A 13,953-nucleotide genomic window follows, 5' to 3' on the forward strand; every position below is an offset into this window, starting at 1 on the left:
TAAAAAATGACGCATGCTAAAACAGAAATCGGCAAGGTGCCAAAAGAAAGTTGTGGATATCTGCAAATAATTCTTATATAAAGATATTACTGGTTATTATTAATAATAGCCACAACTATTATTAATAATAAAATCAACCACATTGATTTTAACAAGTGCAATAATTTAAAATGTAATAAACATTTATAATAATAATAATAATATATAAACTTAAAAATATAATAAACATTAATAATAATATGAATAATATGAAAACTTAAAAATATAATAAACATTAATAATAATATTAATAATATGAAAACTTATAAATATAATAAACATCTATAATAATAATATCAAAACTTATAAATATAATAAACATTTATAATAATAATAATAATAATAGTGCAATCATTTATAAATATAATGAGCATTTAAACTATACAGATGCCACTTAAAAGCGTTTCTTGGAAAATGATATTTAAAAATAATTCGCAACTATTTTAAATATGTTTTTTTTAGCACCAAGCATATTTTAGTGTAATGGATTTAAATTGCTTTGTTTCGACTCTCGCATTTAAGATATATGCAGTGCTTATAAAAAGGAAAGCTTTTAGAAGGCGTTCCGTTTTACGAACGAAATTATTACACCTCTTTTTAGTTTCTTTTTTAAAAAAGTTAAAAATGTTCCTTTTGAGAATCGTTTTTCTTTTAAGTCAAATCTTTATAAGCTCCATTTATGCATTTCACAGTTTTTAAAATCCTTGTTTACTTTACTTTACATACCAATATATAAAACAAACATATCCGTTCATTTTTAAAAGTCTAACACAGCAATAAACTGTAAAATACTCACAAGAGCAAATAAAAGGCCAATTTAGAGAAACAATGGTAATTTATTCTCTGATAAATAATCTTCTCCTTTTTCCCATACAGAAAGAAATACATAATTAAATCTCTTTTTTTAGCGTAATTTGTTAAAAAAATATAAATTACCGTGAATAGTAGAGATAAATCCTTTCATGTTTTTTCTGTTTTACCTTCAACGCAGTAAATTAAGTTTGCTATAAGATATTTTTGAAAGAAAATTAAATTAGCTTATCTCGCAACTTAAATTTCTTTGAGGCGAAATATAATTATTCTGACGTTAGGGTCACTTGCTTCCATTGACTTTCTTTTAATCGAAGATTAATTTTAACTTTGCCAGATAACTTAATTTTTTGAAATTTTCTTTGAAATATATTTGGCAATGTTAAGTACAGATGTGCTTTTGAAAAAAATATGTTAAAGTTTTGGGATACCTAAAATTAAATTATTTGATCCCATTTGCGGTATGTAAGAGGAAATCATCAGTCGAAATTGATATTGGTGTTTGTTGCTGTTGTTACTTATGGCACTTTACAAGCCTGCTGACGAACTATCAGCGATTTAAACCAAGTGTATAGTAGTTTCTGAGGACCAAGGCCTCTCAGCACCCGAGGGCAGAAGTCTGATTTTTAGCGCATATAAGATGACACACACATTCGCTTTCTCAACCCCTTTTCACAGGGGGGGGGGTCACACACCTCACAGATAGAACACAGGGTGGAGAACAACCATGCCCGAACCAGGACTCGAACCCGAAACGTCCAGATCATGGGGAAAACGCGCTACCCTTGGCCAGGTCATTGGCATAATGGCACTTTAAATAATTAAATGATTTCAGAAATATTAAATTTCTTAATATGGAACTTAATTCCTTTTTTTAAAGTTAATAATCAGTATGATATAACTTTTCAGCCACATCACTGCATCATTCATTCTGAAATAAACGCTGGACAGTTTACTAGATGGACCGGAATTAACTTTCTTTCCCTTAAAAGCTTTTAAACTTTTTCACAATGCATCCTTGAGAGTTAGAAAGACAGAAATAGAGAAGAGAAAACTGACTATTTGTCGTCAACGAGAACTGTGTACTATATTCTTGTTTACTTATTTTCTATTATTCAATAAAACATTGATGCTAAAAATAAGGGAAGGGGAATCTATTTCAACTTATAGTTTTTGATAGAAAAATATTGAAGTATAAAACTTGATTGTGTGACAAAATAGATTCTAATAGAAGTACTTTTCCTTCTTTCGGTCGAATGTAAGCTGTAGAAAATATCTCTGAACCTGCTGTGCTGACAAAAAACCTCTAAGACAAAGGACTATAGCTTAACAGTTTTCATAAAGGAAACTAAAGTTTATTTTATGAAAACGTCATTACAAGCCTTCTACAAAGTGAATTTCCCTGTTACATTTTTAATTTGTTCACGGTATCTGCGACATTTTTAAATTTCAGCCAATACTACTTCAGATTAAAACTTGTTATATTTTATACCAGAATTAAATTAAAAAAAATATTGGTTGATTGATTGACCTATCATATTTTTATAATTTTATTTTGAGTAGCTAAAAAAATATCTGATATCTGCTTTTGCCTCTCCTGCCGGGACCTCTCTCACTATTACTTTCCAGACGATATATAACAATAAATTTTAATCCTTGGAATAAATATGGTTCTTCTTCTGATGATAAAATATTTAATTTGGTATAATGTCAAAGCAATGTATGTGTCATAAAACAGTGCAAAATATTACATGGGGGATATATGGCTCAAGAATTCATTTTAATTAAGGTTAGAATATAAATATACAGTGTTTCTTTTTCTATGTAAATCTTTAAAATATTAAAGGAATAAAATAATCTAGTAATGCCAATACATAAAAGATATTTCTTATAAGTTTATTTTATATAACTGCAAATTAGTCTATAAACTTAAATGATAATACAAATACGAGCCAAGAATGAATGAATAAACATTCAGTCCTGGCACACTTTTAGATTCTATATATCTTAAAGTATTAGAGTCTTGTTATTAAACCATTAATAGAATAAACAAATAATGCTGCTAATAACTCCGCATTAATATCGAAAAAGGGTCTAAAGACTTGGAATACGATGCAAAATATGAGACACAGGCGGATTAAATAACATTCCCTCTATAAGATTCTCGTGCAACTAAATGACCCACTCTAATATTCCGTACTGCAGGATTTCACATTAGCGAATATCCATAACCGCATTCGTAGAATTCCCCTGAAACAACCTTGATCGAAGCCAGCTGTTGCGGACCACAAGGTCTCTGGAACATTTTACTTTTCCCTGCATTCTTTTGCTAAAAGAGATAGGTGAATATCAAGCTGTGTTGATTACATTTAGGTTATTTCCGTCCAACAATCTTTTCCAGTCTTACGAAATAGCAGGATGTAATCAAGGTTTATTCTAAACAATGAGAAAGTTAGATTTTCAACACAAGAGAAATGAAGTTGGAGAATAATTTGAATGATTATAAGATTGACTTTTCTATATTTTCGTATGCACATCATACAAGAACAAAATAGAACATTAATTTGGCTAAGAAGAAGAACAAGTAGAACAATACAATGGCTAAGAATTATAACAACAAGATTCTTCACGAATATCCAGGTATTGAACCTTCCAGAAATATGAATTATAATAGGTGTATAAATATGACTCCGTACTCTTTAAAGGACTTGCTTTCAAAAAAAAATTAAATATCGATTTATTATAAGAATTTCCTCAGAAACTATATTTGCCCCTCTTTGGGCAACAACCGATTTCAAAGAAGAAAAAAAAGTTTGTTTCCTTTATACAAGTATTGGTATAAGCGTGGGAATTGAACATTCATCCAGAAAATGCATTCTACATAGAATCTATACCAAATGGTGATCTGAAGGTGCACCATCTGGTGAACAGAGAGACTGGGTCAGCATATTCTAAAGTCTATTTAACTGGCACTCCGATATGTGGGAGATCATAGACGTGTTGTAAAATAATCTCGCGATATCATTCGCCATTTTTTTGATGTTTCTCCTTCAATGATTCGTTCAAATGGATCAAATGTCGCTTGTATCATTCACCATTGACTGTTTGATTGGATTGCAATAGTCTTTTCATGCGTTTTACCTTCTATAACAAGCACTAAGATCAATCTTTTTAAATCTTCGAAACCACTCTTTGTAAACTGTCTATGAGGTATGTTCATCATAAATGAAACCAATGTGTTTCTGCTGATGTTTTATTCATTCTGCAATTAATAACATAACATAGCTCCCCGTAAATATTATTTATTTGTAAACAAACTCTTTCTGTCTAAGCTAAATATATATACATTTTAAATATAAGCTAAAAGTTATACAATTTTTTTTAAGATTATAATCAAGCTTTTTCAATTTATTTGCAGTCAAGCAGTACTACTAACGCAATTTGTTAAAATCGATGGAGTGATATTTATACACTGAAGAGGTGTCTGCCAGCGAAAAAGGAAATCAAAGAACGTGTCAATACAAACGAAAGAAACTGAATATTTTGTCTTCTAGTCGAAATGTTGGATCTATATTGAATTTTAGCGCAAAGACAAAAATATTTTTATCGAATTTCGAAACATAACCCACCAAGAATTGTCTACCTCTCAGTCCGCATGCATGTAAATTCAAGAATTTAAATTAAAACTTGATCATTTAAATCAATGAAATTAGCTAGGTGATAATGTGGTCACAATTGTTATTCTGTGTGAAATTTTAGTTTTAAAAGGACGAAAAGAAAGATTCGAAAATACATATTTACATGATATATTCCATAAAAATCATAAATTCATTAAAAAAAAATCTATATTCTCCTAACTATTGTTCGAACTATTTCGTTAACTATTGCTGTGCAAGGCATTCTCGACCTGACACAAGATGCGCAATTTTATATGAGAGCAGGTGGAAATGTGTATTTGATGTGTCTATGTCAGCATGTATTGATATGATTTATTGCTGAATTCCCTATATTTCCTAATATTTTTAATGTCATTTGAAAACTAATGTTATAATTATATAAAAACATTCAAAATGTTGAGAAATTTCTTTTAGTGTGTAAGATTAAGAGCAAATAATATCTGCATATTTGATTATTCTTTCAAAACAGTTACTATCCTGCATTTTTGCCGTCTTTCTTTCAAAAATGTTGTTGTTTCTAATGGCACTTGTCATAGACAAGCCCGCTGACGAAGGCAGCGATTTTAAGCCGAGATAGTATTTCGTGTTTTTCAGTAGAGCCATCTAGGACCAAGAGTACTTATTAGTTTCTCACACGTCAAATTTGCTTATGCAACCCCTTTTTATAAGGGTGCACATTAATATACCTCACAGACAGAAAACAGCAGCAGAATGACCATGCCCGACGAGGGATTCAAACAAGGGAGGCCCAGATCACGGGGAAGACGCGCTACTCCTATACCAGGACGCCGGTCTTCAAAATTGTGAATGCGGGTTACGAATCTTCTTTTGCTTCTTTTTCACTCTCTGTGGAGCTACAACTCTTCAGAACTTTTGATTTATTGTTTCTTAAGCAAATAATTCACAGAGGAAAGGTCACATGATCATTCAAAAACAGGAAGTAAGGATATTTTGTTTCATATAGATACGTATTGATTTCAGAAGTAGCAGGATTTGACTTTTTAACAAACAGTTTCATATCAACCGAAACATATTAAAAAAAGCCTAATTTTTTTGGAGTACCCTCTATTTGATTTTCACTGTAATATATCGTTTAAAATGTTTTTAATGATGAGTTTCGCGCATTCATATTACACATTTAAACTGAAAAATACTAATTTTCGTCAGTGGATCATATGACAATTTTTGTTTATCACACAAATGCTTCATAAACTATTTACATTTGGGTAATATTTAAAAGTTCTGGAATTTTTTTAATGTAATTGCACTTTTCACATAATGACATACTTAAAAAGTATGTCATTATACCATTGTAATGATTGTAATGATTTTCTACACTATATTCTTTTTTTATTACAACCGCATAAAACTGAATTGGCTGTTACAGTCTGATATTAAGTTTTCTTGAGACTGCAATTGAAAGTTGTAAGACAACAAATGAATCCAATTTGCACACGATTATTAATGAAAAGATGCAAGACCGGAATTCTTCTTGGAAGTTTCTCTTAAAGAAAGATCGATCTCGTTTCCTCCTGGAGCTAGAAGTTGGGAAGGTTCATCACTTAGTCCTACACCCTAGACGATCAGCAATAGCGGAAATATTTATTGGGATCTACACCAAATGAATGAATTTATTTTCTGTGTTATAATTTTCCGAGTACCAGAAATAAAAACTGTTTTTATTAACAAATTGGTCCCAGTATTAGAAAGATTGTTATTTTTGAATTTTTTTTTTTGTATAATATTATAAAATCTTAGAAATTATTATTACTCTGGGAAAATTTTAAAACTTGACTAAATGAAAAGCATAATAGCGACAGCTTAATTTTATTTTTAATTAATCGAAGAATTTAGATTCTATTGAGTTTAGTTGTTTGAAATTCCAGTTAAGAAGCAATATATAGGTTAATGTCGGATGGGTTTCAATGCTTTGTGCCGTGATCAGACACCATCTAGCGATGCAAGTTGACGAACTTTCTCCGAAATTCTACACCACACTAGCTGAAAGAGCCTCTAGAGATATATAAGTTGGATAATTTTTTATTGAATTTTCAAAAGGAATATTTAAAAATAGGAATTAAAGAAAGTTAGATTTTAAAAATCCGTATCTCCAGTCCACAAACATTTTCATTTTTTCTGAGTTGCAATTTTTTTTAAAAACATTGTTATGGAGAACTTTTCTGGTACGTTGAGAAATCCACTCAATAATAAATAATATCAGTTTACTCGAAAACAAAGCAAAATTCATGGCAAACAAAACACAATATGACATGCATTGCATTTGCAGAAATCTATAATACAGACGCTGACTGTCGCAGATGCATCACGGCACAGGGATGCTTCTTGATCTCATTCCAAAGAGCGCAATCAGTTGAATGACTCATTGTAGCTCTTTGGAACAATTCTTAGTCTCCGGAATAGGGTATCGAATTCTCAAGAAGGATTTGTATCTTGGCTCCTAAAAGAAATGTCGCCAAAATGTTGTTTCCAGAAACTTTGCCTTTCCAAAGTTAATTTCAAAAGATTTGTTGCTAAGTCGCAAAATGGTTGGCAAAGCCCGGGATCATTATTTTCGATTCTATTTATCTATCAAAATATCTGTAAAACTCCCTTCTTTACTATGAAACTAAACTACACTTGGAAGTTACATTACACACACAATTCGTAAAGATTTTTTTTTATTACCAACTTCTATATGATGAATAAAGTATCAATGGATTCTAAAATGTACGGATTTTTTTTTTAATTTAAAAGAAAATGGAAACATTATTTGCATTTAGTTAAATGCCAGGATGTCAACGTACAACTCTAAGGATTCCAGCAGGCAATATGAAAGCGTGCTTTTTGAGTGCTATTCAGTAATGCGTTTTCATAACGATAGCATTTGCACTTGTTAAATTATATCATTATGGTATTTGACAATGGGTATTAATATTAGGATCTTTCGAATCCATGAGAAGTTTATATTTGCCATTTTTATAATTACCTTTAGTATTTAAAACGCGGAGTACCCTCAAATCATTTTTTTTACAAGGCAAAATTTTATCAATCACAAATTGTTTGACTTTTCCAAGAGTCTTTAATTCTAATGAAACTTTTGCATTATAACTGAAAATGACGAAAAAAATAACGGTGATTGCATTTTGATTTCAAAACTGTAAAAGGAAATTATAGAAATCTTAAATACGTTCACACCGATAAAATATCTTTGCTAAAGTGAATACATTTTTTGTTGGATGTTTAATTTGAACAACGAACTGCACCATTAGATCTTTTTTGGAGTGGAATGCCTTTGGTGTACAAAAATTTGTCAAGAATTTAATGGTATTTATAAGACAGAAATATAAAATTTTAAAAAATTCTGTCATTTAGAAAAATATGATATTGGTGTAGAAATTTGTCAAAAAAATTAAATAGAAACATACAAGATTGTAATACAGAAAAATATAATTTCTTGGGTAAAAATTGTCTCAATATGCTAGTTTCAAGAACTGACTGCTTTTTATTAATATGTGAAATAGTAAATTAACTCGCTAGATGATATTCTTGTTATTACTTATATGTTACTATCAATGCAATTGATCGGTTAATATTAATAAAGACTGCAGTTAATATGAATAATTTCAAGTTATTATGAATAGTCAACCAAACTAGTACTTTAAAGTACAATAAGTGTCCATTATTATTTTGGTTCATCTGCCAGTTTCGAAACAGTTAGAAATATATTTCATATGGAAAAATGCTTTAAGTGATATACGGAATTGCATTTTATGTTACTTGAATAAATAAATATGTTAAAAAATACCGAAATCACAATTTTGTACAAGGGGTGTTCAAATGAAAAGGTACGAAACAACACTGTGGGTATAAACGAAGACTTTATTCAAAGTATACGCCATAGGCCTCAACACAACGAAGCCATTGATTAACGAGCCGAAGGATTCCTTCATCCCAGAATTCCTGTGACCCAGTTCTTCACAGCGTCCTTGAGTTTACCGTCCGAGTTGAAGCGCTTCCCTTTCATATGTTTTTCCAAGGAACCAAACACGAGAAAATCGCAGCGCGACATGTCCGGACTGTAGGGAGGATAATCGAGCTGCTCCCACTTGAACTTAGCCAGTTTCGCTCATGTAAACCTGGAGACGTCTGGACGCGCGTCATCGTGAAGCAGAACCACACCCTCTGTGAGTAGACCTGTGTAGTCTTTGGAGTGTCTCACAATCGAAGTTAATGGTTCTTCTGTGCTCGAGGAATTCAACAAGTAGCGGACCTTGGAGGGCGAACTCGAGGACGCTGTGAAGGCCTGGGTCTCTTCACGGACACAGGAATTCTGGGAACAAGAAATCTATAGTGTCGTTAATTAATGGAATTTTTGTTCGCATGCCTATGATGTATAATTTGAATAAAGTCTTCATTTGTACCCACAGTGTCGTTTCGTACCTTTTCATATGAACACCCCTTGTATTATATCCCTATTGTGATAGACATATTTAATAAAATATTTTCGAATTGGTGACAATCAAACTGAGTTGTGAAGATTTGAATATCACAAATTTGAATATCACTAATTTTTACGTAATAAAAACCTCCCTGCTTCCCTTGTCTAGATTAATTTTTCTAGCACAGAGCAATATCATATTTAATTCGAATTTTGAACTGTAATGGAATACACTATTTTGAAAAATTTACACCTATTTTTGTTTTATTTTGCTTTTTTGATTTTACAATTAACTTAAAAGTTTAAAAACACGTAAAAAGGATATTAAATGCAAAAAATAAATGAATAAACAATATTCTATTTTTTCATAATATTCGAAATAGAATTTGAATATTTTTAATGTCTGAAAAAATTTCGTTTAATTTTTAAAATAATTTACAGAAGTATGTATCCAATTTTAAAAATACATATTGAACATTTAAGAAAAGTCAATTTTATAATTTTTCAAATTTTCTCCCCAAGCAGTTTAAACAGTCAAAAATATTAATTATGTTAAATGAATGAAAATGAAAATAAGAAAACAGAATTTAAAATTGCTGACTCTTTATATTTTGTGCACTGTACTGATTTTAGATTCCAATATGCCTCTTGCTTTAAGAAGAACAATGAGACTACAGTACAAATTGCGTCAATATGTCATTCACCGAGAAATTTTCCATGTCTCTATGAATTAATATGAGATTGAATTAAAACAACAAAAAGACAAGGGTAATTTCAGATGAAATATTTCTAAAATATTATTAATACGGCGCGCAAAAATAGATGCACACAAATAGAACGTTAAATAAAAATATCTTCAAAAATAAATCAACTTCTGTTCTGGAATAGGTAATAATATAGGAATAGGTAATAGGTATAGGAATCAGGTAATATTACACAATAAGAACGTAATTACGCAAATAGTGTTCAAAATCTTCAAAAAAATTTTAAGCGCATTAAAAAAATAACAAACAATAGGCATATTCTAAGAAGGTAACATGACTTTTTGAAGAAGATGGTGGATAACAAAAATTTGACAATCTCTATTATCAACTCTATCTTAAAGACATTACTTTTAAAGTTAAATTATTAATTCCGAATAACAAATACAATTAGAAACTGTTAGATACTGATATATAAAATGTGTAATATATAAAACGGTAGTGATCATTTAATTCGGGAATCAATTGATTTTTCGTTGTACATTTCAATCTTATAATATTAAAAAGTAATCATAACAGGAAATGTAAAGTTGTGTGTTTATCATCGAATTGAAATTGGTTATCTTGAAAAATAACAAATTTAAACTGTTTTAAAAAATAGTCAGGGAGAATCTTTGCTTCATTTTCTGTTTCCTGTTTTTGAAATAAACATATTGATTAAGAGAGATTTCAATCGGATCCTTCATTTCACAGTAATATTTTTTCAGGCAAAATACTTATAGATATAACTCACTTTGCAATGATTTTCATTTACAGTATAGATATAACTCACTTTGCAATGATTTTCATTTACAGTATAGATATAACTCACTTTGCAATGATTTTCATTTACAGTATAGATATAACTCACTTTGCAATGATTTTCATTTACAGATATTTCTAATAATCTGCATCGATCATAGTCCTTAGAAAGGTCAATTCAGCCTCCTTTTGTTCAAGTTAACGCATGCATAAGGTGACTCGAGTTATTTTGTTTGGGCATGAAAGGCGTGACATAATGCTATAGAGAAAGTGAAAAGCTTGACCAAGTTCGTAATAGGGCACCTAACTGAATAGGGTTGGTAAAGATGGGAGGTTTTGTTTCTTCTATGTAGTTTTTGTTCTTTCAAAGTAGAAAATTAGTTCATCCTGCCTGAAAGTTAATTAATTGGACATAGCTCCGAAATTTCTAGAAAAATGCCACAAGAGGAGAGCAGGAAACCCAAAGCAAATTTTTCAAAATTGCTTTAAAACAAATGAAATGAAAAAAAAAAATTTTAAACGTAAAATATTTATTCCTTTATATACATCTCTATCTTTCTCTGTATATATATATATATATATATATATATATATATATATATATATATATATATATATATATATATATATATATTTCAATAGGAAATATTGATATAAATGATGATATAGAATAAATTTGTTTATTTAAAACACGCAATACCTTTCGTCAATATAAAATAAATCAATATTTCCCCCAGGTAGCAATGTATAGTGGTTATATTTATAAATTACAATAAGGTAACTTATCCAAGTTTATTTGAATTCAAAAGTAATAAGATTTTGAATGAAAGAACAAACTTTAAAATAAAACAAAAATAATTGCTTTGAAATCCATTTTGGTAAAATGCTATATAACCAAATAATTTTTTTCAAAAATAGGGAATAAATAAGATGCGTATGAAAACCCCCTGTTTAGTCTCTAAACCAAACATGTTTATAATAAATTATTTTTAAATTACGTGGATAATCTCCTCCCGATTATGGTTAGATCTGATAATAAATGATATTATCACTTTAAATAGCTTCTACAGAGAAAAATTCAACACATAATAGTTTTAAATACATACTTAATCAACCCACTTCAATGCATAAAGGAAACCAAATTTTATTCATCAGTGTTTAAAATTTTTATATGTTCTCTCAGAGCCATTTTACCTTACTTCAAATGGATGCTTAAGCATTTTGAGAATTTCTTTTATGGTCACACTTAGTTTTATTAACAGATTGTAACCTCCATTAAAGAACGGTAATTTTAAAACAGCAATATAATCGAGACAAAGTAAATGTTATTTTATTTATTTTGTAAAACATTTACTTCAAAAAAGTAATTCATTGAATAATACTTATTTTCAAAGATTACTAAATAATAAGAATAATATTATAGAAAGGAAATTCAAGCACCTCTTACAAATAAGATTATACTTTTATTATATAATAGCTCTACAATATCCATGATCTTTCTCTGTGCTTTTATTTTTACAACAGTATAATATACTTACATTTTAAATTTTAATAGAACAATAATCCTATATTTGCATATAAAATATTAAAATTTATATACTTTTTTAAGATTTAGAAGAAAATATTAATTTAAATAAAAAAAATATTTATTTTGTTATAAAATAATTTTCCGTATTTGAAGCAACCGAAATGCAATGTTTCTCCGAAATAATATTCTATATTTTATTTCTAAATTTCACTTTATAAAAATGTGAATATGATGCGTATTTTTTTTTCAAAAAGAAATAATAATTCGCAAGCGAGATAGCATTTTCAATTAGGTGAATAATGATTGACAAAAATTAATGTAAAAAAAACTTACTCAAGCTAAACTTTTTAAGAAAATTTTGTCATGGCATAAAAATATATTGTTTTAAATTAGGTTTTAAACTGTATACAATAAAAAAAAATTTTGCAAGAGAAGAAAACAAATATCATTTAATGGACTTTTCTTTTTCTTTTTAATCCATGTATCTAAAGTGAGCGAATTGAATAAGATTCCAAAATACTTAAGATGCTTTGCTTTCATTTTCAAAAATCTTAAGCTTAATTTTTGAAAAATCTTATGAAAGGTGTTAGATTTTTATTCTTTATATTTTATATACATTTAAAAGGGATTTTTAATCCTTTTTTTATATTGGATAATATTACAATTATTTAACACTTAAATTTTGAATATATATATATAAGATTTAAGCATTAATTTTAAAATCAATAGATTTTAATTAATATGCCTTTTCTATTGCATATTCATTTAATTACCAATTGTAAAAGGTTCAATTAAAAATTTCACTAAAATTAATATGATTTATAATAAACATATATATACCTGCTGTTTACTATTACAAGTTGCGTTTCTTATTCATATGGTTTTTAATCGGATCAAAATAATATTTCGTGAGCTTAATATGTTCGTTATATCATGCATAATAATTAATTTTCTTGGCACATGTTAATTAAAAGTCGATTCAATTTTCATAAAAAATTTAAAAATACAATATTTCAAAGTCATATAATAGAATTAAAATGTTAAATTATATCTAGTGTACAAAAACCGTCGTTCTCACTAAAAATTTTAAAAAAAAATGTAAAATAGTCAGAATGTATTAGTAATTCTAAGTAATTTATTCTTTTTGTTAATACATACCTAAAAAAGTCGGCTTGATAAAAATTTCAAATTCAATATTGCAATTTACATAAAATTTTTAAGTTAAATTCAAAAACTAATTCCTTTTAATATCAAATAATTCATTGCCTTTTGAAAGATATCAAATGATTTCATTTGTACTATAAATAAACTTCCATTATTTGAAAAAAAATGAGACAATACTAACCGTTTTCAGTTATTCGTGTATAATAAAATATTTTTCTCTTTATAAAACAAATTTATCGAGCCCATTAAGCAAGTTCTAAACTATTAAAACTTTTCAACATAAAAGTAATATCTATCATCTTCGGAGAACTAGAAAACATATCATTTTCACAAATAAATACTTGTTTATCTAGTTAATTTTTTCAAACAAATTTTCAGTTTAAGCCGAAAAGAACTTACCACATCCGATAACAATGAAATATCCGAAGCAAAGTAATCCACAAGTTCAATCGATACAGAGCGAACACGGGCAAAAGTTTTGGAACCACTTTCTACTCAGCACTTTACGAACGGAGTGACATAGGAAATAGGAGGGCCCCCTTTCACTCTGAGGGTGTGCGATTGTGGCGCCCTAAACGTCAGCTTCGTAACTTATTGACAGGACTCACAGTCGATATTGGGTCTGATTTTGATAAAATAGAATGATGGTGTCAGGAGATGAGTGATATATCTATTTTCAAGATTCAGAGAATTTCTTTTTTTAATCGATAAACCTTTCCTTTATGAAAAATTAAATAAAAGTTTTTTTAAAATTGAATATTTTGTGATGGAAAGAAAACTGGCAGAAGTTAAAAA

At 28.7% G+C, this 13,953-nt stretch overlaps 1 protein-coding gene across 1 annotated transcript in view; it reads right to left on the minus strand.

Annotated features, from left to right (window-relative positions):
* The window catches only part of LOC129968286 (uncharacterized), a 168,173-nt gene extending 154,526 nt beyond the window's left edge, over positions 1-13,647 (minus strand). The window contains exon 1 of the mRNA XM_056082142.1: positions 13,558-13,647. The gene's annotated coding sequence lies outside the window, so the exon portion shown is untranslated. The remainder of the gene's footprint in view (positions 1-13,557) is intronic.
* Between the last annotated feature and the right edge of the window lie 306 nt (positions 13,648-13,953).

The sequence above is a fragment of the Argiope bruennichi genome, chromosome 5 (genome assembly GCF_947563725.1).
Source record: "Argiope bruennichi chromosome 5, qqArgBrue1.1, whole genome shotgun sequence".
NCBI classification, from domain to species: Eukaryota; Metazoa; Arthropoda; class Arachnida; order Araneae; family Araneidae; genus Argiope; species Argiope bruennichi.